The sequence below is a fragment of the Tursiops truncatus genome, chromosome 3 (genome assembly GCF_011762595.2).
Source record: "Tursiops truncatus isolate mTurTru1 chromosome 3, mTurTru1.mat.Y, whole genome shotgun sequence".
NCBI lineage: Eukaryota > Metazoa > Chordata > Mammalia > Artiodactyla > Delphinidae > Tursiops > Tursiops truncatus.
In genome coordinates, this window is record NC_047036.1 from 142,337,758 (window position 1) to 142,362,326 (window position 24,569).

Genomic DNA, 24,569 nt, shown 5'->3' on the forward strand with positions numbered 1-24,569 from the left:
ATATGTTTAATATTTCTGTGCTTAGGTGTTCTTGTTTGTAAAATGGAAATGATGAGTGTTCTGATAGCATAGGTATGATTGTAACAATGAATGGGATAAAAATAAGGCTCAGTACTTAATATGGTGTGGTTCTTGTATGGTTAGCACACCATCTTTTCATGCCAGTCAACGAGAAAATAAACCCTAAAGTTCCTTATGCACATACTTATTTCTTTGAACTATATTTGTTGGCAGAACTAATTCACCTGTTTATATTGCAAGAGTTCAAATTTTGAGAATGTCTGCTAGGCAAGAGCAACATTTTGGCCATGCATAGCTGCCACTGACCCTGAAGTTGAGCAATTCTGTTCTAGTTAATTGGTGGCTACTCAAAGGGATTTACAGTGAACACAGATAATTTAACAGGCACAAGTTATTAGATTCCTCCCTTTTTTCGAGTTAAAGCATTTTCAGTCAGTTTTATACTTAAGGGTTGAGAAAACTTTACTCACTATTTCCTGAATGAGTTTGGGACACTCAGGGAATTGGTAAGGGTGGCTTACCAATCCCCAGAAGTGACAAATGGCAGTGAAAGTGAAAGAAAAGAGTTAAAAATATTAATATCTCAAAAGGATCATTCAAGCCCTTTTCTAGAGGCAGGTAACTTTTTACACACCTCCTATTAGTGAAGCAAGTACAAACTGAATTCTTGCGTTAAATGTGTTTACTTTTGCCCTGAAATATAGTAATACAGAGAGTGTGTTTCAGTTAAAAGGAACCCTGGAGCAAAAATGTGTTACACTCAGGGGTAGAAGCAGAGCGTATCATTATCTCATAGGTACAGCAGTCAAGATAATGAACAGCTAAGAAGACTGGACAATGGTAGGTGAAGGATGGCTTGTCATGGAACTGTCGATAGAATCTGAGCTCCCTTTCTTTAGAAAGTGCCATCCAATTGCAGGGATGTGCTGAGCCCCTGGAGGAAAAAATAAAATAAAAGTAGCCTGATAGTACTTAGTAATTTTAAGCCTGATTTAATATTTTGACATTATTACCAAAAGCCTTAAGTCAGTGATTTCAGTGTTTAATTCCTGTTATTCTATGAGTTGATGGTCTGGGTTTATCAAGTTTATCAAGACTATTGCCTTGACCTTGAAACAGAAATTCCTCAAGGATTCTTCCTTTGAGGGTTTTTTTTTTGTTCTTGTTGTTCTTTAGTATGGAGTGGAAGATTTGAATAAGGTTTGGAATTCTGTCCCTGGTGAGGGGCATTAGGATACTTTATGAGTTATAATGAGAGATGGGCTGAAGATGTATTGGGTTGGCATAAACATGGATTGCTACTGAACTGAGTCCAAGAGTAAGCATCCTCATTGGATAAAAGCTAGATAACATATGGGCCAAAAGAATCAGGTTGGATTTCAAATGAAAAATTCACTAATGCTATAAATCCAAGAAGGTATGTTATAGAAAAAAAATCTATGTCTGGTGATAGATGGGATCAAGGAACAGTAAATATAAATATTTTTGGTTTATTTATTCATTCATTCAACCTCTATTGGATACCCACTTCATGCCAGGTGTTGTTCTAGGTGTTCTAGGTCCTGGGACAGGGGAATAACAGGCAAATCCTCTGCTCCCATGTAGGGAGACGGATAAGAGGTGGATAAACAAATGAACACAGTGATTTCACATCGCAATAAATGAGATGAGGAAAATAGAACAGAGCATTATGGGAGAGCAACTGGGGGTCCAGGACAGCTGCTCAATAACAATCTCTCTGGAGAAAGTATTTTCAGTCAAGAGGGAGAGGAAGCTAGAAGAAGGGAGATCTAAATGCATTCGAGTCTAAATAGAGGAAGGATGCAGGAATAAGCTGCCGTGTTTCTGGCTTCCTCTTTAGTGCTTAAATTCAACCTTCTTCACCTAAACAATCAGAGCCCTACCTAGGCATAGCTGTTAAGGTCTTTTTGGTAAGTCTAGTGGTTTCTTCCTTCCCAAATCTTCTAGAAATGTCCAAATAGACAGACACATTATAAATTGCTGGAAAGTTGCTCAGGGCTTTTTCACTCACTTTAGTTCTTGTATAAGAATCTTTCTACCCTTGTAATACTAGACAGTCTTCTGCCTCTTCCTAGAGCCACCCATTGAGCCACCCAAAAATAAAATCTTGTGTCTTACAGATTCTATGTATACCAAGCACCCAGTGCCAGGTACACAGTAGATACTATATAAATATCTTCTGCATAAAAGAAAGAATGGGCAAGAAAGTCTCAAAAAGTCAAGCTGTTAGTTCCTGAATATACTTCCAGGAGTTGTCAAGCTCAAGGTCTAGGATCGATTTCAAAAGAGCAAGGAAATTTTAAAATTCCTGGGTCTTACCTTTAGAGACTCTTATTCGGTGGATCTGGAGTGATACCTGTGCATCTGATGTTTTTTTTCTTTTTCTTTTTTTTTTTTCCAAGTTCTCCAGTTGAATTCTTATCAGTAAGCAGTTTCGTGAGTGCTATCAGACTTAGGGAGGGAGACTGGGGAGAAACAAAGATTTACTCTTTCCAGGCTTCCTGGACTTTTGTTGTTGTTTTAGTAAGTGGTGTATTTGAATTGGAGCCAACGATCAAGATTGTTCTTATTGTGTTTAAGAATATAGCAGATAAAGGTAAATTTTGTTGTTGAAATTCAAAATTCAGAAAGCAAATGGGGCAAGATACAGGTCTTCTCTTTTGAAATATGCTCAAAGTCTGCCTCTCTGTACCAGCCCCCAACCCTACAGTGAAATCAGTTCTTTTAATAGGCAGAAAGTTACACAAATTGAACCGTATTCAGTTGTTTCGATATTCACATACTGAAAGCTTTGGATAGTTAGGACTTTAGATTAGAATTCAACTTTTCCCCCTATTAAGTGCCAGCCAGGCGAGTTGCATTAATGACTGTGGTTATGTTTGAATGTAAATGGGGGACATCTGGCGATATCAGGAGATCAAACGCTGGGAGTCTGCATGATGATTCTCATCTGTTTGTCACCCAGCAGGTGTAATGGATGGCAGGCATGTGGGCTCTTTGCCCAAGTTAATGTACAGACCTAATCTATCGAGGAGGGAAGTTTTCCTTTGCCATTTTAAAGTGTCACAGCTCAAGATGGGTGTATGGGGAGGGTGTTGGGGGGGAGGCAGGGTGGATATTTCCTATTGCACCCATTTCTTTAGTAAAATTGCCGCTTTCTAGCCTACAGGCATTTCCCTTGTCCCGTTTCAACAAACTTCCACAGCCCAATATGTTATTCAAAAATTTATGGAAAATGTATGTTAAAGTGAAAAGGGTATATTGTACAGAAGAGGGAAGCAGCTTGTAAGCATATCATTATGTGTGAGCGATGGGGCCCGCAGATGGTACTTCTCCTCAGAAACGAGAGTGGTGCCAAAAGCTGAACTCTAAACACGTTTAAATCACATATCTTTCCTTAAAAATGGAGTATTTTGGAAGGAAAAGCAGATGTATTTAAGTACACAAGTGGTATTCTTTTGTTCCTCATATAATAGAGCCCTTTACAAAAGTCGTTGCCTTCTAAGTGTGCAGTAAGCCTTTGATTCCTCAAATTCGCCAGAGGATTTAGTGGCAGTGCATGGCTCAGTTCTTAATAGGATTAACCACTGAGGTAGTACCTCACTAGGAGAACGACTCTTCAAGTCTCCTTACAGCTACTGAAAATTAAAGGATTTGTTTTGATGACTGTGTTCAACGCTAACAGCAAACCTTTGTTTTGTACATTAGAAATAGTAACAAAAAATTATCATGACATATGGGCTTCTTATTTTAATTGAAAATAAATTTAGTTCTTAGACTGTGCCAATCTTAAATTAAGGGGAGGGTAGCCAAAGAGACGAAGGCATTTATTTGCTACTTAATATGATTTTCTGGGAATATATATATATATATATATATATATATATATATATTTAATCAGTTTTTGTTTTTAATTAATTAATTTTAAAGGAGATGTTGGGGGTAGGAGTTTATTAATTAATTTATTTATTTTTGCTGCGTTGGGTCTTCGTTTCTATGCAAGGGCTTTCTCTAGTTGTGGCAAGCGGGGGCCACTCTTCATCGCGGTGCACGGGCCTCTCACTATCGTGGCGTCTCTTACTGCAGAGCACAGGCTCCAGACGCGCAGGCTCAGTAGTTGTGGCTCACGGGCCTAGTTGCTCCGCGGCATGTGGGATCCTCCCAGACCAGGACTCGAACCCGTGTCCCCTGCATTAGCAGGCAGATTCTCAACCACTGCGCCACCAGGGAAGCCCAATTTATTTATTTTTTATTAAAAAAAATTTTTTTTTTTGGCTGCGTTGGGTCTCCGTTGCTGCGCGCAGACTTTCTCAAGTTGTGGCAAGCAGGGGCTGCTCTTTGTTGTGGTGTGCGGGCTTCCTATTGTGGTGGCTTCTCTTGCCGCGGCGCACGGGCTGTAGGTGCGAGGGCTTCAGGAGTTGTGGCACGCCAGCTCAGTAGTTGTGTTTCGCGGGCTCTAGAAAGCAGGCTCAGTAGTTGTGGTGCACAGGCTTAGTTCCTCCGTGCATGTGGGATCTTCCCGAACCAGAGCTTGAACATGTGTCCCCTGCTTTAGCAGGTGGACTCTTAACCACTGCACCACCAGGGCAGCCCTATAATTTTTAATACAGTAATCCTGCTGATTTCTTGTTTGGGGTGTGTTTATATTTATTCTTCTCAGAGAATTTATATTTTAAAGGGTACAGTTCATGTTAGTGAGATGAATATGGTAAATAACCAGTTCATTTTTATCTCTTCTTCTGGAAGAATGGCATATTCTTTCCACTAGCACCTTATATAATGAGTGTTTTAGCTCTGAAATTAATGGTGACTGGGTATCCTTAATTTTTATTGATGCCATTAGACCTGACAGCAATGTGATTATAATAGGCATTATTTGTATTAAAAATTTTAGAACATAACATTTTAATATTCTCACAGCTTCATCTGTTTAGTGATTGTACTTTTAGAAAATATAAAAGTATAATTATATCTATATGACAGTTTGGTTATGGGATTTTTAATTTTCAAAATATTGCGAACACGTTATTTCCAAATTTCTCTATCTCCTTTTTCCTCTCTTATTCTGAAATAGTGAACATAGAGTAAATCTCTTCCAATTGTAGAGGCCTATAATGAGTTGATGTGTATGTGTGTGTGAGAGAAAATACGTGTATGTGTTTGTTTGTACCCATGTATGAGTAGTGTGCCTGAAGGGGAGAAACGTGAATTTTTTTTTTTAAATGCAATTTCATCATTTTCCTCTAACTAAAAGTAAAACATAGTGATGGCTGATAAAATGTTGGTAAAGTCCACTGGCAGCTATTCTTAATGCAAAAATATGAATCAATTATGATTTTTAGTAAACTGATCATTTCAAACTGAGTGCAGTTAAAGCAAATTTAAAGGAGCTTCAGAAGTTTTTGTTCACAGACTGGCTAGCTGTATTGATTGTGTTAATTTTTGTGAAAAAGTTTGTACTCTCTCTTTACTGTCAAAAATTATCATAGACCAACCCTGGTCAGTGTTCATGTAGTTGGAAACGAAATTCCTTAAGCTTTTTTCTTTGGCTTCTTTTGTAGCTTTATAGCATTTGGTGGAATGCTGTGCCTATTTGTATTCTACAGTTATTCTGTATTCCAGGTCAGGCTCTCACCAAGGATGACTGTGTGTTGATGTAAAGTTTTAGGTGGTAGGCTGACTTGATACCTTGTTGGCTTACTCACTTGAATAACCCTCCCTGGGTGGTGAGAATGCAGGGCCACGAGTGAGCAGAAAAGGAGTTCAGCTGTCTCCATATCAGGGAATTAATACTATGAACAGCTGGGTAACCCTTTGAAGGTGTCGTGGGAGATAGTTGAGGGGATCAGATTAACAAATTAAATAGTTTGCTCATAAACAAGGGTTAAATATGTTGATTACTTTATAATGAAAACACCTGAGTAGTCTGAGACATCAGGTGAAAAGAGATGGCTACCATACACAAAGATCAAACTCTTTTTCTGATTTCAAAAGCATTCTTATTCCGTGGGTTAGTTGTCCATCTATCCCTATTTAAAAATAGATGATAATTTTATAAATGTGTGTTTATGTTTCAGTGCAAATCCAATGCCCCAGAATGTTTCAGCGTAAATCAATTCTAAGCAATGTCTTTTGTCAAGTTTTTATTTTTCCTTAAAGATTTCAAAATGTCTCTGAAGGACCCACATACATTCCTCAACATAAAAGAAATAATCATCAAGGGATTCACAGGGACCTACAGGTTTCTGCTTGAACCAATCTGTCTCCGAACACAGTATATTGTATCCTAAAGCTATTCAGAAAATAAAAACAGTCCTTATATGATCGAGTCCTCTTTTGATTGCACTCTGGGCCTCCATATGAATGCTCTTTTAAATACTTTAGCAAAAGCAAATGAACCTCAACTATCTATGAATTAATTATAATTAGTGCCTGATTTAATGTTTTCTTTTGCATTCCTTTTTATATGTATCCCTCTGAAACAAACATTATTCTAAGCTGCAGTACACAATTATTAGTTCAGGTTGAAGTGATTCTGTATAAAATTGGCCTCATATTTATTCATTCAAAAAATGAGCAGGGAGAGAGTGAATATTTTATAAAACTCCAGTAATGTCTCTATCAAAAAACTCTGGGGCTTCCCTGGTGGCGCAGTGCTTGAGAGTCCGCCTGCTGATGCAGGGGACACGGGTTCGTGCCCCGGTCCGGGAAGATCCCACATGCCGCGGAGCGGCTGGGCCCGTGAGCCATGGCCGCTGAGCTTGTGCGTACAGAGCCTGTGCTGCGCAACGGGAGAGGCCACAACAGTGAGAGGCCCACGTACCGCAAAAACAAACAAACAAACAAACAAAAACTCTGAAGCAAAATAAGGTTCGACCCTTTCAAAATTACTTAAAGAATTGGTATTACACGGGGTATCTTTTTAAACTTTTGTCGATTATTTTTTTTCTTTTTATTGAAACTGTTGAACATAAGCTTTGGATCACATATTCTGCATTTGAAAGTTGAAAATATGATTGTGTTTTGACTGGTTTGGTGCATCTCTATGATAGAAACCACATATTCTGAGTAAAATTATGCCAGAATTTGACAGGTTATTGTGGAAATCTCTGTGTGGGAGAAAAGATGATTTAAATTAATTGAAATGGTATCCTAAAGCGTGAACATTTCAGAGATTCCATACAGTGAGAAAAGGAGACTTCTTTGCTCAGAAGTGGTTTTGGAGGGAATAAAGCATATTATAAAAATAGATATTATTCTAAGCATACCTTCTTGTTATTCTGTGTGATATTGGTCAGAGCCACCAATGATCGTGCTCTGCTAATTAACCTCTAACGTTTACTTGACAGTTCTATAATCTATTTGTCACAGCCTTCAGGTCCTTAGGGGGGCTTCAGGGACCTCTGGAGGTTTTGAAATGTTTTCTCGGGGCTTTCTCCTCTTCAGATCTAACTTAGCCAGCTTGGAGATATCGATGAATTTCAAATAGCATTTGTGTTGAGGCTGCTCTCTTGCTCCGCTGTACAAATTTACCATTAAAAGGAAATAAAATATGAGCTCCCCCTCCCTCCACTGAAGCCCGAGGAGCCCGCACCACCACCCCAGTGGTACATTCGGCACCGGACGTTGACCTAATGCTCGCCTCATGACAAAAGAAGTGAGAGGCATTGAACAACCATAACTGTATTAGAGACTTCTTTGCAAAAATCAGTGTTATGTTTTAAGTTGTTCATATTTAGTAGCTTTGCTATTTATGTGACTTTTGATGTGTCTTTCTAATGCATATGACTAGGTGGCAAGATTTCACGGGTTGGCTTGCAGCTCACATTTTAATGCACGTTCCTCTGTGTCTGACACAGGTCCTTAAACAGCCTTAGCGCCCGGCCACAAGCATGCATACATGAATACAAAGACCTGATTTCCTTGTTAACTACTGTCATCTTCTTGGGAACGGCTGTGCAATAGAAATATAATGCAAACCCCATATGTTATCTTAAATGTTCTAATAGGCACATGAAAAGTAGTTAAAAGAACCTGGTGAAATTAATTATGTGAATATATTTTATTTAACTCAATATATTCAACATTATCTTTTCAATGTGTAATAACCAATATAAAAATATTGAGTTAGTTTACATTTTTATACCAAATCTGTGAAATCACGTGTGTGTTTTCCATTTACAGCACATGTCATTGCAGACTAGCCACATTTTAAGTGCTCAATAGCCAATAAGTAGCCATATGTAGCTGCTGGCTACTCTGTTGGACAACATAGATCTAGAGCTCAAAGTAATATTTGATATATGATCAATTAGGTATTTGTCAAATTAATGCATGAATATCACTAGTTGACTGGTTTTAGTATATCTAGGTCAATTAATACTTCTCTACCTCATAAAATTATTTTATTGCAGGTGCAAATGCTTTATTATCAAATTTCCTTATTGAGTAGTAGAGCGACCTTCTATTTGGACTTAGAATATTCCATTTTTGAATAAGGCTGAAGTTTCTAAACATTTATGTGAATCGCAGAAATCAAAATGGCTTGAGTATTCTGAAATTTATTTGAAATCATCATTTCATTTTCTTCTGCCGTGTGGAATGAAATTCATATGCTCATATTTTTATGTTTATGAAATATTTTTATTCATTAGAAAGAAGTCAGTTAATTTGCATTTACTAATCTCCCATTCCTCACATTGTAATATCATTCTCTTTATATCTCAAGGGAAAATTGTTCATATTTCTTTTAAGCCTATAAACTTAATTTCCATTAAGGGAACTTGTAGTTTGAATGAAGATAACAACATCTTGCAAGTTTTACGCCTATTGTCTGGCTTTTTATAGGTTTGTCGGTATCATTTTGTTTTGTGGCGTTTGTGTAAAATATGTAGCCTGGTATTTGTTTAATTTTTCTGATATGTTTAATCGTGGAAAAGTCTATCTGAAAGATGCAAATTAAGGCATTCCTAAATCACTCCCCAAATGTCAATAATATTTAATTAATTTAAATTACACATTTTTTAATACTTCTAAAAGAATATTTAGAATTCTCAAATTTCCTATAAACATTAAATGAAAAGTTAAAATAATTTGATTGAATCAACAGTGGACCCAGATTAACTGCCGTCAGTAATCTAGAATATGTATTTCTGTTAGAGAAAAGGGCTTGGAATAAAAATAGATAGATGGCATTGTCCTGTGTATGCACAATTTTCTGTATTCCATGTGAATTTATTTATAAAGAGAAGTGTAGGACAGTGCTAAACAGCATGTAAGCAGCAATTATCACCGGCTGATGTGCTTATTTTGTTTGTTTTTAAATTGGAGTATACTTGCTTTATACTGCTCTGTCAGTTTGATGTGCATTTTTTTTTTTTTTTTTTTTTTTTTTTTTTGCGGTACGCGGGCCTCTCACTGTTGTGGCCTCTCCCGTTGCGGAGCACAGGCCCCAGATGCGCAGGCTCAGCGGCCATGGCTCACGGGCCCAGCCGCTCTGCGGCATGTGGGATCTTCCCGGACCGGGGCACGAACCCGCGTCCCCTGCATTGGCAGGCGAACTCTCAACCACTGCACCACCAGGGAAGCCCTTGATGTGCTTTTGAATGACATTTACTGTCTTTGTTTTTTATTTTTCTTATTTATTTTTTTAATAGCACCAAATTCAATAAATATTTATTGAGTAGCTATTATGTTTTTTACATCTCTATTGGAGTATAATTGCTTTACAATGGTGTGTTAGTTTCTGCTTTATAACAAAGTGAATCAGTTATACATATACATATGTTCCCATATCTCTTCCCTCTTGCATCTCCCTCCCTCCCACCCTCCCTCCCTATCCCACCCTTCCAGGTGGTCACAAAGCACCCAGCTGATCTCCCTATGCTATGTGGCTGCTTCCCACTAGCTATCTACCTTAGGTTTGGTAGTGTATATATGTCCATGACTCTCTCTAACTTTGTCACAGCTTACCCTTCCCCTCCCCATATCCTCAAGTCCATTCTCTAGTAAGTCTGTTTCTTACCCCTAGGTTCTTCATGACATTTTTTTTTCTTAAATTCCATATATATGTGTTAGCATACGGTATTTGTCTTTCTCTTTCTGACTTACTTCACTCTGTATGACAGACTCTAGGTCTATCCACCTCATTACAAATAGCTCAATTTCGTTTCTTTTTATGGCTGAGTAATATTCCATTGTATATATGTGCCACATCTTCTTTATCCATTCATCCGATGATAGACACTTAGGTTGTTTCCATCTCCTGGCTATTGTAAATAGAGCTGCAATGAACATTTTGGTACATGACTCTTTTTGAATTATGGTTTTCTCAGGGTATATGCCCAGTAGTGGGATTGCTGGGTCATATGGTAGTTGTATTTGCAGTTTTTTAAGGAACCTCCATACTGTTCTCCACAGTGGCAGTATCAATTTACATTCCCACCAACAGTGCAAGAGGGTTCCCTTTTCTCCACACCCTCTCCAGCATTTATTGTTTCTAGATTTTTTGATGATGGCCATTCTGACCAGTGTGAGATGATACCTCATTGTAGTTCTGACTTGCATTTCTCTAATGATTAATGATGTTGAGCATTCTTTCATCTGTTTGTTGGCAATCTACATATCTTCTTTGGAGAAATGTCTATTTAGGTCTTCTGCCCATTTTTGGATTGGGTTGTTTGTTTTTTTGTTATTGAGCTGCATGAACTGCTTATACATTTTGGAGATTAATCCGTTATCAGTTGCTTCATTTGCAAATATTTTCTCCCATTCTGAGGGTTGTCTTTTCGTCTTGTTTATGGTATCCTTTGCTGTGCAAAAGCTTTGAAGTTTCATTAGGTCCCATTTGTTTATTTTTGTTTTTATTTCCATTTCTCTAGGAGGTGGGTCAAAAAGGATCTTCCTGTGATTTATGTCTTAGAGTGTTCTGCCTATGTTTTCCTCTAAGAGTTTGATAGTTTCTGGCCTCACATTTAGGTCTTTAATCCATTTTGAGCTTATTGTTGTGTATGGTGTTAGGGAGTGATCTAATCTCATAATTTTACATGTAGCTGTCCAGTTTTCCCAGCACCACTTATTGAAGAGGCTGTCCTTTCTCCACTGTGCATTCCTGCCTCCTTTATCAAAGATAAGGGGACCATATGTGTGTGGGTTTCTCTCTGGGCTTTCTATCCTGTTCCATTGATCTATCTTTCTGTTTTTGTGCCAGTACCATACTGTCTTGATTACTGTAGCTTTGTAGTATAGTCTGAAGTCAGGGAGCCTGATTCCTCCAGCTCCGTTTTTCATTCTCAAGATTGCTTTAGGTATTCGGGGTCTTTTGTGTTTCCATACAAATTGTGAAAATTTTTGTTCTAGTTCTGTGAAAAATGCCAGTGGTCATTTGAAAGAGACTGCATTGAATCTGTAGATTGCCTTGGGTAGTAGAGTCATTTTCACAATGTTGATTCTTCCAGTCTAAGAACATGGTATATCTCTTCATCTATTTGTATCATCTTTAATTTCTTTCATCAGTGTCTTATAATTTTCTGCATACAGGTCTTTTGTCTCCTTAGGTAGGTTTATTCCTAGATATTTTATTGTTTTTGTTGCAGTGGTAAATGGGAGTGTTTTCTTGATTTCACTTTCAGATTTTTCATCATTAGTGTATAGGAATGCCAGAGATTTCTGTGCATTAATTTTGTATCCTGCTACTTCACCAAATTCATTGATTAGCTCTAGTAGTTTTCTGGTAGCATCTTTAGGATTCTCTATGTATAGTATCATGTCATCTGCAAACAGTGACAGTCTTACTTCTTCTTTTCCGATTTGGATTCCTTTTATTTCCTTTTCTTCTCTGATTGCTGTGGCTAAAACTTCCAAAACTATGTTGAATAAGAGTGGTGAGAGTGTGCAACTTTGTCTTGTTCCTGATCTCAGTGGAAATGCTTTCAGTTTTTCACCATTGAGGACGATGTTGGCTGTGGTTTTGTCATGGCCTTTATTATGTTGAGGAAAATACCCTCTAAGCCTACTTTCTGCAGGGTTTTTATCATAAATGGGTGTTGAATTTTGTCGAAAGCTTTCTCTGCATCTATTGAGATGATCATATGGTTTTTCTCCTTCAATTTGTTAATATGGTGTATCACGTTGATTGATTTGCGTATATCGAAGAATCCTTGCATTCTTGGAATAAACCCCACTTGATCATGGTGTATGATCCGTTTCATGTACTGTTGGATTCTGTTTGCTAGTATTTTGTTGAGGATTTTTGCATCTATCTTCATCAGTGATAATGGCCTGCAGTTTTCTTTCTTTGTGACATCCTTGTCTGGTTTGGGTATCAGGGAGATGGTGGCCTCGTAGAATGAGTTTGGGAGTGTTCCTCCCTCTGCTATATTTTGGAAAAGTTTGAGAAGGATAGGTGTTAGCTCTTCTCTAAATGTTTGATAGAATTCGCCTGTGGGGGCTTCCCTGGTGGCACAGTGGTTGAGGGTCCGCCTGCCGATGCAGGGGACGCGGGTTCATGCCCCGGTCCGGGAGGATCCCACATGCTGCGGATCTGCTTGGCCCGTGAGCCATGGCCGCTGAGACTGTATGTCCAGAGCCTGTGCTCCGCAATTGGAGAGGCCCACGTACCGCCAAAAAAAAAAAAAAAAAAAAAAAAGAATTTGCCTGTAAAGCCATCTGATCCTGGGCTTTTGTCTGTTGGAAGGTTTTTAATCACAGTTTCAATTTCAGTGCTTGTGATTGTTCTGTTAATATTTTCTATTTCTTCCTGATTCAGTCTTGGCAGGTTGTGCATTTTTAAGAATTTGTCCATTTCTTCCAGGTTGTCCATTTTATTGGCATAGAGTTGCTTGTAGTAATCTCTCATGATCTTTTGTATTTCTGCAGTGTCAGTTGTTACTTCTCCTTTTTCATTTCTAATTCTATTGATTTGAGTCTTCTCCCTTTTTTTCTTGATGAGTTTGGCTAATGGTTTATCAATTTTGCTTATCTTCTCAAAGAACCAGCTTTTAGTTTTATTGATCTTTGCTATCGTTTCCTTCATTTCTTTTTCATTTATTTCTGATCTGATTTTTATGATTTCTTTCCTTCTGCTAACTTTGGGATTTTTTTGTTCTTCTTTCTCTAATTGCTTTAGGGGCAAGGTTATGTTGTTTATTCGAGATGTTTCCTGTTTCTTAAGGTAGGATTGTATTGCTATAAACTTCCCTCTTAGAACTGCTTTTGCTGCTTCCCATAGATTTTGGGTCGTCATGTCTCCACTGTCATTTGTTTGTAGGTATTTTTTTAAATTTCCTCTTTGATTTCTTCAGTGATCACTTCGTTATTAAGTAGTGTATTGTTTAGCCTCCATGTGTTTGCATTTTTACAGATCTTTTCCTGTAATTGACATGTAGTCTCATGGTGTTGTGGTTGGAAAACATACTTGATACAATTTCAGTTTTCTTAAATTTACCAAGGCTTGATTTGTGACCCAAGATATGATCTATCCTGGAGAATGTTTCATGAGCACTTGAGAAGAATGTGCATTCTGTTGTTTTTGGATGGAGTGTCCTATAAATATCAATTAAGTCCATCTTGTTTAATGTATCATTTAAAGCTTGTGTTTCCTTATTTATTTTCATTTTGGATGACCTGTCCATTGGTGAAAGTGGGGTGTTAAAGTCCTCTACTATGAATGTGTTACTGTTTATTTCCCCTTTTTTGGCTGTTAGTATTTGCCTTAAGTATTGAGGTGCTCCTATGTTGGTTGCATAAATATTTACAATTGTTATATCTTCTTCTTGGATCGATCCCTTGATCATTATGTAGTGTCCTTCTTTGTCTCTTCTAATAGTCTTTATTTTAAAGTCTATTTTGTCTGATATGAGAATTGCTACTCCAGCTTTCTTTTGGTTTCCATTTGCATGAAATATCTTTTTCCATCCCCTCACTTTCAGTCTGTATGTGTCTCTAGGTCTGAAGTGGGTCTCTTGTAGACAGCATATATATGGGTCTTGTTTTTGTACCCATTCAGCCAATCTGTGTCTTTTGGTGGGAGCATTTAGTCCATTTACATTTAAAGTAATTATCGATATGTATGTTCCTATTCCCATTTTCTTAATTGTTTTAGGTTCGTTATTGTAGGTCTTTTCCTTCTCTTGTGTTTCTTGCCTAGAGAAGTTCCTTTAGCATTTGTTGTAAAGCTGGTTTGGTGGTGCTGAACTCTCTTAGCTTTTGCTTGTCTGTAAAGGTTTTAATTTCTCCATCAAATCTGAATGAGATCCTTGCTGGGTAGAGTAATCTTGGTTGCAGGTTTTTCTCCTTCGTTACTTTAAATATGTCCTGCCAGTCCCTTCTGGCTTGTAGAGTTTCTGCTGAAAGATCAGCTGTTAACCTTATGGGGATTCCCTTGTATGTTATTTGTTGCTTTTCCCTTGCTGCTTTTAATATGTTTTCTTTGTATTTAATTTTTGACAGTTTGATTAATATGTGTCTTGGCGTATTTCTCCTTGGATTTATCCTGTATGGGACTCTCTGTGCTTCCTGGACTTGAGTATTTCCTTTCCCATATTAGGGAAGTTTTCAACTATAATCTCTTCAAATATTTTCTCAGTCCCTTTCTTTTTCTCTTCTTCTTCTGGAACCCCTATAATTCGAATGTTGGTGCGTTTAATGTTGTCCCAGAGGTCTCTGAGACTGTCCTCAGTTCTTTTCATTCTTTTTTCTTTATTCTGCTCTGCAGTAGTTATTTCCACTATTTTATCTTTCAGGTCACTTATCCGTTCTTCTGCCTCAGTTATTCTGCTATTGATCCCATCTAGAGTATTTTTAATTTCATTTATTGTGTTGTTCATCATTGTTTGTTTCATCTTTAGTTCTTCTAGGTCCTTGTTAAATGTTCCTTGCATTTTGTCTATTCTATTTCCAAGATTTTGGATCATCTTTACTATCGTTATTCTGAATTCTTTTTCAGGTAGACTGCCTATTTCCTCTTCATTTGTTTCGTCTGGTGGGTTTTTATCTTGCTCCTTCATCTGCTGTGTGTTTTTCTATCTTCTCATTTTGCTCATCTTACTGTGTTTGGGGTCTCCTTTTTGCAGGCTGCAGGTTCGTAGTTCCTGTTGTTTTTGGTGTCTGTCCCCAGTGGCTAATGTTGGTTCAGTGAGTTGTGTAGGCTTCCCGGTGGAGGGGACTAGTGCCTTTGTTCTGGTGGATGAAGCTGGATCTTATCTTTCTGGTGGGCAGTACTGCATCTGGTAGTGTGTTTTGGGGTGTCTGTGGACATATTATGATTTTAGGCAGCCTCTCTGCTAATGGGTGGGGTTGTGTTCCTGTCTTGCTAGTTGTTTGGCATAGGGTGTCCAGCACTGTAGCTTGCTGGTCATTGATTGAAGCTGGGTGCTGGTGTTGAGATGGAGATCTCTGGGAGATTTTCACCGTTTGATATTATGTGGAGCTGGGAGGTCTCTTGTGGACCAGTGTCCTGAAGTTGGCTCTCCCACCTCAGAGGCACAGCACTGACTCCTGGCTGCAGCACCAAGAACCTTTCATCCACATGGCTCAGAATAAAAGGGAGAAAAAGTAGAAAGAAAGAATTAGTAGAAGTAGAAAGAAAGAAAGAAAGAAAGGAGGAAAGGAGGGAGGGAGGGAGGGAGGAAAGAAGGAGGGAAGGACGGAAAAAAGGAAAGAAAGAAGATAAAGTAAAATAAAACAAAGTAAGAGAAAATATAATAAAGTTATTAAAATAAAAATATAATTATTAAGAGAAAAAAATTCAAAAAACAAAAAACAGACGGATAGAGCCCTAGGACAAATGGTGGAAGCAAAGCTATACAGACAAAATCTGACGCAGAAGCATACACATACACACTCACAAAAAGAGAAAAGGGGAAAAAATCATAAATCTTGCTCTCAAAGTCCACCTCCTCAATTTGGCATGATTTGTTGTCTAAAGGAGGGAAGAAAGGGAAGAAAGGGAGGGAGGAAAGAAAGAAAGAAAGGAAGTAAGAAAGGAAGGGAAGAAGGTAGGAAGGGAGGAAGGAAATAAAGTAAAATAAAATAAAGTTATTAAAAAGTAATGATTAAGAAAAAAATTAAAAACAAAAACAAAAAACGGACAGATAGAACTCTAGGACAAATGGTGGAAGCAAAGCTATACAGACAAAATGTCACACAGAAGCATACCACATACACACAAAGTGAGGAAAAGGGGAAAAAATCATAAATCTTGCTCTCAAAGTCCACCTCCTTAATTTGGGATGATTCGTTGTCTATTCATGTATTCCACAGATGCAGGGTACATCAAGTTGATTGTGGAGCTTTAATCCGCTGCTTCTGAGGCTGCTGGGAGAGATTTCCCTTTCTCTTCTTTGTTCTCACAGCTCACAGGGGCTCAGCTTTGGATTTGGCCCCGCCTCTGCATGTATGTCGCCGAAGGGCGTCTGTTCTTCACTCAGACAGGACGGGGTTAAAGGAGCTGCCGATGTGGGGGCTCTGACTCACTCAGGCCCGGGGGAGGGAGGAGCACGGAGTGCGGGGCGAGCCTGCGGCGGCAGAGACTGGCACGGCAGTGCAGCAGCCTGAGGTGCGCTGTGCATTCTCCTGGGGAAGTTGTCCCTGGATCCCAGGACCCTGGCCGTGGTGGGCTGCACAGGCTCCCCGGAAGCGGGGTGTGGATAGTGACCTGTGCTCACACACAGTACTCTTGGTGGTGGCAGCAGCAGCCTTAGCGTCTCATGCCCGTCTCTGGGGTCCGCGCTTTTAGCCACGGCTCGCGCCCGTCTCTGGAGCTCCTTTAAGCAGTGCTCTTAATCCTCTCTCCTTGCACACCAGGAAACAGAGGGAAGAAAAAGTCTCTTGCCTCTTTGGCAGGTCCAGAGTTTTCCCGGGCTCCCTCCCGGCTAGCTGTGGCGCACTAACCCCTTCGGGCTGTGGTCACACCGCCAACCCCAAGTTCTCTCCCAGCGCTCTGACCGAAGCCTGAACCTCAACTCTCAGCCCCTCCCGCCCCGGCGGGTGAGCAGACAAGCCTCTCGGGCTGGTGAGAGCTGGTCAGCCCTGATCCTCTGTGCGGGAATCTCTTCGCTTTGCCCTCTGCACCCCTGTGGCTGTGCCCTCCTCCACAGCTCCAAAGCTTCCCCCTCCACCACTCGAAGTCTCCGCCCGCGAAGGGGCTTCCTAGTGTGTGGAAACCTTTCCTCCTTCACAGGTCCCTCCCGCTGGTGCAGGTCCTGTCCCTATCCTTTTGTCTCTGTTTATTCTTTTTTCTTTTGCCCTACCCAGGTACGTGGGGGGTTTCTTGCCTTTTGGGAGGTCTGAGGTCTTCTGCCAGCGTTCAGTAGGTGTTCTGTAGGAGTTGTTCCACATGTAGATGTATTTCTGGTGTATCTGTGGGGAGGAAGGTGATCTCTGCGTCTTACTCTTCCGCCATCTTCCCGGAAGCCTCTGTCTTTGTTTTTATTTAACTGTACCTTTTTTTAAACAATGATACTATAAAAGAATATTCAAAAATAAATTTGAAACTATAGATTTCATTGTAGTTACATAAAGTCTATAAAATCTAACAAAAATTTATATTTTAGAACAAAAAATTACAGTTTGGGTTGGGTTAGTTTCATTATAAGTTAATTAATAAGATTTAATTTCAATCAATATATGCATTATCTGGCATATCAGTGTAGACGGAAACCTAATAAATAACAACATTTGGTAAATGTATTGCCTTAAAGCATGCATTATTTGTTACTGAATATTTGATAAGTGAATTATACTGGTCAAAAAATCATTTCCATTTATCCAACTGACAAATATTCATAATGCGTATAATATGAGGTAAATTTGATACTTCAGAAAGCAGATTTTTATGTAATTCTACTTCACTAATAAAACATAATAATAGCTAACATTTAGTATGTACCAGTCATTAAGTGAATTATCTATGTAATCTTTACAACAACCCTGTAAATTAGACATTGTTATTATCCCTATTTTACCCAGGAGAAGTCTAAGGAACATAGAGGTTTGAAATTTGTCTTGGAATCCATGGCTGTTGTGTCTTTGTCACATGTTAAACCCCAGCAGTTTAACTGTAGAGGCTAGAGATTTATAATCATTATGCTGTATTAAATATACTATGTACACTGACCATGCCTGTTTTTATTTTACATTGTAGCAACAGGCTTTTAAATTTATAATTAACATGATTTGAAGTAACAAAGCCAGTAACATATCTCTTGCCTAAAATTAACAGCTGTCTTGTTGTTATAGAGAATTCCTAACTTCTCTTTAAAATAAACTTGTAATCTAGCTGAAACAAATATTTGACTTAAGTGCAGGCTTATTTACAGGTCCAAAGATGAAGGTCAGTGACCTGTTCAAGGCTGTACAACTAGTCCATGGGAAAGCGTACAAGCTCCATGTGTTTCTACTGTTGAGGCTTACTTTTATGACTTGGTACTATTCCTAATTATAAAAGTAAGGTTTAGATTCAACCCATTAGTGAATCTTCAAAATATTCTCTCAGTTTTATTTAGTAATAAAATTGTTAAATTGTGGCTCTTATTAGCATTAAAAACTAATATTCAAGAGAGATTAAAGGATCAGAACTGCACAAGTGAGTAAACAGACTTGATTATAAGGACACCTAATTATTACAAGGTAGGATATAATTAAGTGCTAAAGTTGTACAATATAAAGACAATAAAGGCTGCGGAGTTTCTAAGGAGGAAATCAAAGAACTGTATTGCTTTGCTGGGCTGTGATTGCCAGGTTGAAAACTTGGAAAAAAAATAAAAACAAAGCAAGTTGACACAAGGTCTTATAATTGTGTGTAGTCTTGTCAGTTTGTCTTTTAAAGACACACAGTTTTGATCAGACAATTCTAATTCTATCATTTCCTTATAATCAGACTATCAATGTACCAAAATAAGCAAGATAGCAGAGCAAGGAAAGCAGAAATTGCGATGAACATTTGTTTTATGCCTGCTGTGTTCTAGAAACATTTTGTTTCCTTATTCAAATTTGTGTTGTAGGAGTTTTGCCCCTGCTCCCATCTTACAGATAAGTAGACTGAGGCTCAGAGGGTCTGAGGAACCTTGTATGAGATTGTACTTATTAGTGATAGAGACACAATTCAAACTCAGGTCCGCTGTGATTTAAGTTCTGTGCTCTCCATTGCTCTATGGCAAGCCCTCTTCCTATCTGGAAGATCAGGAAGCTAGCACCCAGTATTTATTGCATCCTACCAGGAGTCTTTGTGGAGGGCTGGAAGGCTTTTCAGAGTGGCCAGGGAAGATAGAGCCATCAGTCTGAAAATAATACTTTCCCTTGGGAGGAAGGTGATTAGGAGTGTGGTATCCAGCTGTGGCCACATCTGGGCACTGGAGATGGGCTCAGTCAGACTGGCCCCTCTCTTGCTCACCAGCACTGCCTGGGAACCTACCTGGGTTGGCTGATTGGTGGGGGGTGGCTCCTTTTTACATGTGGATGACTACGTTAGTACTCAGGGGATGAGAATGAGTTGAACAGAGCTGGGAAATTAGAACCATTCATTTTCAACTGTTGTTTCTCTTTGTTGACCTTTCTTTTCATGTTTGCATTATTTGTGAAATTCCTTTGCAAACTTAAGAGATCTCCCTGTGTCTCCATCACTGCCCCAGTCGTACTGCCAGGGGAGAAGGGAATCTAATGAATAGCGAATGTCTTAAGCAAATTCACTTAATTTGTGGACTTTTTTGAAAAGGGGAGGGGTGTGTGTGAAATTTTAAGAGTTAATCATTGGGAAATGAGCCCAAAAATCTCTGTTGATGATTTCGGACCTGTGGCCTTGGAGTCATGGTAACAACTGTGACAACAATGACAGCTGACAAGTAATGTAGGGGTGCCGTGTGCCAGGCACTGTACTAAGTGCTTTGATAGATTATCGTGTTTAATTTTCACAACACTTCTGTGAAATAGGTGCTGTTATATCCAAATTTTAGCTAAGGAGAGCTTAGGTCATTTGTCCAAAGCAAGTTGTGTTAGAGTCAGGGGACTTCCCATATCCTATTGACTGTGGCACCAGCTAGCAAGTATTTGAATTTAAAAGTTGACGAAATAATGCTCAAACTGTATGGGTGAGCAAACAGTACATTTTAAGATGAAGTAAATAATGTATAAATGTGAAGAGCAGACCTAAAATCTGTATATTGCTAGAAAGATGCCTTTAAATAATATCCCATTCTAATACTGTGCATTTCAGTGTTATAATATTATAAACAGCATCACATTTGAAGGATAACAAATGGGTATGCTATTGTGTCTTAATGGGAATGGTGTGCTATAGTCAAAATAACTGAACTAATAATGTTTTATACCATATTTTACATTCCTCTTTTGAAAGATATTTGAAAGGGTAAGGTATACAGTTAAGCTAATTTAGCTCCCAATTCCAGCTTCCCTACATTTTGAAGATATGTGGTATTTATTTGCATTTTTATTCTTTTTGTTTGTTTGTTTTATGTGCTCATTTTAGTCTTATCTGTTTTCTTTTCTTTTTTAACAGTCACATCCAACTTTTTATTGCCTAAGCAGTCTGGGGCTTGCTTCATCACTCGGCTTTGCTGCGGAGCGCTCCGGTAGAGCTCACTGTTGCACACTGAAGATCCACCATTTTGGTGAGTGGAATCATAGCTACAATTTTGTGTTTTGCTGTGCCTCAAGTTCTGTTTGCATTGTTGACCAAAGTGCTTTCATGCAGATCACAAAATAGGGCTCTTCCAGCTCTGTGCAGGAAAGCTGGCTTTTCTTTTTTTTTTTGCATTTTTCCTTATGGACAAAAGTAATTAGTACTGTCATTTTCTCTCTGCAATCTGCGATTGTCTCTCTCGCTCCCAACCCAAGAGAATGACTTTACCATTCTTCAGTCATGCATCTGGTTCTTATCTACCTGGATGGACTCCCCCTCCAGCCCCCAATTCCTCATTCCCTAGCCTCTAAGAATAACTTGGCCACCACACTTTTGGTATTTGTTATGTACATATGGAAATAAAAGGTGATGGTTTTGATTAGCTGGACCACATAACATCACATTGCCGTGTGTAAAGTCCTTTTGGATAGAAAAATGTGTTCCCCTTGATCTGTTTAATGTTGTTAATCTATGCAGGCAGAAAGCAAAAAGGAAGCTGGCGAGTCTTTCTAATGCTCCTAGTAAAATCCTTCTGCTTTTATTGTCCCTGAACTGGCATCCTCAATATATTTCTACAGCATCTAACATCATATATCAAATGTCTTCCTAAGGCTTTCTTGGGCTTCCTACATCCTTTTTTCTCTGGTGTTTTGCTTTCTTCGATCTTGCTTTTACAAGTCAAATCCTACCAAGTTTGACCCATAGATGAGTTCTATGGGGACAACTAATATATTATGCACTTCTAATTTGGGAATGGGATATCTGACTTAGCTAAAACATTAGTTACAGAATAATTTCAGTAATTTGAGTATGTATAGAGATTTTGTGGCCAAGGATGTGGTATGAGAGGAGGTCCAGTAAAGACTCTTAAGTGATTAGATGGATAAATGGAAAAGGTATCTGGATTAAATCCTTTTTTTCTTTTTCTATATTTTTTATTGCTTGCAGAAGCTTTTTCAATGAAAATGAGGCAGTGAGTATAGGTCTAACGTGGCTGAGGGAGTGGGCATGGGAATAAGGGAGGGATGATGATGGGAATACCCTCAGGAAGGAGGTGTGTTTAATACAGTCATCAGACAGCTTAGTTCAATCAGTCAGTTTAGAGTCTACTTTCTCTAAAGTATCGTTGTTCCTAATGTCTTGGAGATCAGATCCAAACTGGGTTGTACAAGGAAAACTTGATTTTGTTAGAGCACAGCTCTGACTTCACGGTTGCTCACACACAGATGAGGCACCATCCTCTCCCAGAATCATCTCCGGGTTCCACTTTGTGTCTTGGAAACTTGGGTCCATCATTGTTTCTATTCTTAAGGAAATATCACCAAGTGTTGCAAATCCATTATAAATGCAGAGTTGTTAATTTTGGAAGGAATAGGAGGGCGTACGGTGAAACAAACCTAAGACTCTGACATATCCATGCTAGCCCATCTGTCCTCTCCCAGAGCAAGTAACAGAGGAGAACACTGCAGAGTTAGAGGAGGTGAGTTTGGTGGGGCAGGACCTAGAAGAATGAATCCTGCATTGGAGAAGGAGGCCTGTGTTTAGGATTCCTAGAGGATTTTCCTTACTTTGTTAGAGCCAGCAATTGTCCCCTGTTTTTCCCTTTCTTGCTCATCATCCTAAGTTTATCATCTAAAAAGCTTACAACCTTTTGATTAGGTTTTCTGGAGAAGATGGATCTTCGGTACATGGTGGTCAGGCAGAGGATAATGAAGAGTAGCATGTAGATGTGGGAAGAGGGAGAAAAGGCTACATGGTCTTAGAAACTTCCTTGATAGTGAAAGCAGGTCTCCAAATCTCAGTGATCTGCCTAACGTGCTGGCCTGAAAATCATTACGCTTTCTCAAAGTTCTCGTTAGGTTTTGCCATCATTTTAGTTAGGGCAGTACTTTGGTAATTGACTATTGCAACCAAAAATGCCTTGAATTTTGGCCGAATAACAAGCCAGTCAGTGAGGCCGGGCTTAGTTTTCAGAAAACTACTATTAACTTTGAAAAGAAATTCTTCACAATAACTCTCTGGCATCATATTTTATGTTCTGTTGAAACTGTTCTCAAGAAATACCCACCTACTTGGAAAAGGACTCTGCAAGGCTTCTGCCCTCTGCTGTTCATTCAGAGTGTCATTTGCAGCCCTAATAGAATCAGTGAGAGTAGCTTTCCCAGACAATAGGAGGCTTTATAAATATAAGCTGGTGTTTGCCCAGGTTTTCACTTTCCTCCTAGACCACCAATGGCTATTTTTCTTTTCAACTTAGGCTTATGCCTGAAGTTTAAATGATACTCTCTTTGCTCATAAGAGGCAGAATAAAGTATACAGCTTTTCTGGCCAGGGATCTACCTTAAACGTTTCCATGTGTCTCCTTTTGCTTCGCTGGTAGTATATAAAATGGTTTTTACTCCATGGTGATGGTGGATTGATAGCAAACACGAGATTTAAATGGAGGTTCTTATAGTTCTAGGACAGTCGTATGTGCTTTCAGCCAGACTAGGATGAAATGCAAGCTGTGTTTTTATCATCACTAAAACATGCTTTTTGGCTATTTTTCACTATTTTAAAAATGAAGATGAAAGAGAAAGCAACTTAAAAATCATAGAAAAAACTGTGATACTTTGAAAGATTGCCTTTGATAAGGGCTAAACAGAACGAATGTTTCTTGATTTCCAGTATTATTGAAATGAAACCCTACTTTAGGTAGGAAATTTGGGAAAATCAACAGATCTACATGAAGGCTGTGTTTTCAGCTACACATCGGCAGTGGGTGAGGTGTGGATTTAATTCCCCATCAATAGAAAGCAAGTGACATTTTTCACTTTCCTTCCCATTTAAAGAGTTCATAATAATCAGTATGTACTGAATATATGTGACCACATCTCTTTAAAAAAATAAGATTAACACATTTATTCTCTAGTTTCAAATCCACTTCTATATAAGAACTGAAATTATTAGCATCATTTTGAAAGTATTACACTAAGCTCTTTTTTCCCCCTTTGCTTTTTTTGCCTGCAGAGAAACACCCTTTAATACGCAACATCTAACCTTTAAGATGAGTACATTTTGAAATTTTTTTTTCCCTGCATTACATGCCTGAGTTGCTTCTTAACATTGTGAGACTTACAACAGGTTTTCTTTAAATATTTCACATTCTCTCACATACAGTCATGCAAATATTATATATTTCACAAAATATTTTCTTAAAAATTTAAAGAACAAAGTAGAACTTATATAACCAGAACTAATATATGATGTTTGTGGTGTTTTAATATAACAATTATGAATAGATGAAAAGTAGAAAGGAACAGTTAGTAAATGCATACCATGTACCACATTTAAAACATGTTTTCTCCTTAATGTAAATTATTTTATTTAACATAAAAACAAAGTCTTATTTAATCCTAAAATCTGCGGTCCAAGGGGTTAAATATTTTGTTCAAGGGAACCAAGTTTTTGGGTCCAATCTGTTACTCCAGATACTGATCCACTGATTGAACATTTTTTGACCAGCAAAAATATGGGATTATTCTAGAGAAAACCATATGTTTTATTATAAAGAGTTACATAACTTTCTAAATTATGGATTGTCTTGTTTAAATTCCTGCTGTTGTCACTTATGCTGAAGTGGGACTAATGTACTTAGCATTTTTGCCAACCATCATTGGATGCAGATTTTGGTTTCCATGTCCCTGAATGTATCAATATATATCAGGGAGATATTTGTAACATGGACTAAGAAAATTATAAAATGCTATTTAAATTTTTAAGTAGCTCATTTGGAAAATTGACATGGAATACCTTTGAATGACTTTGTTTACTATTATACTACAGTTACAAAAAGAAGAAAAGTATCCTATAGCTGCTTATTGTATCTTCAGAACTATGCAAAACAGGATGA

The 24,569-nt window shown here is 38.4% G+C and overlaps 1 protein-coding gene across 3 annotated transcripts in view; it reads left to right on the forward strand.

The window, feature by feature from the left end:
* Positions 1–24,569, forward strand: part of LOC101319582 (teneurin-2-like) — a 737,023-nt gene that overhangs the window by 431,530 nt on the left and 280,924 nt on the right. For all 3 annotated transcript variants that reach the window (XM_019945544.3, XM_019945562.3, XM_019945548.3), the window contains one exon: positions 20,555–20,666. The gene's annotated coding sequence lies outside the window, so the exon portion shown is untranslated. The remainder of the gene's footprint in view (positions 1–20,554; positions 20,667–24,569) is intronic.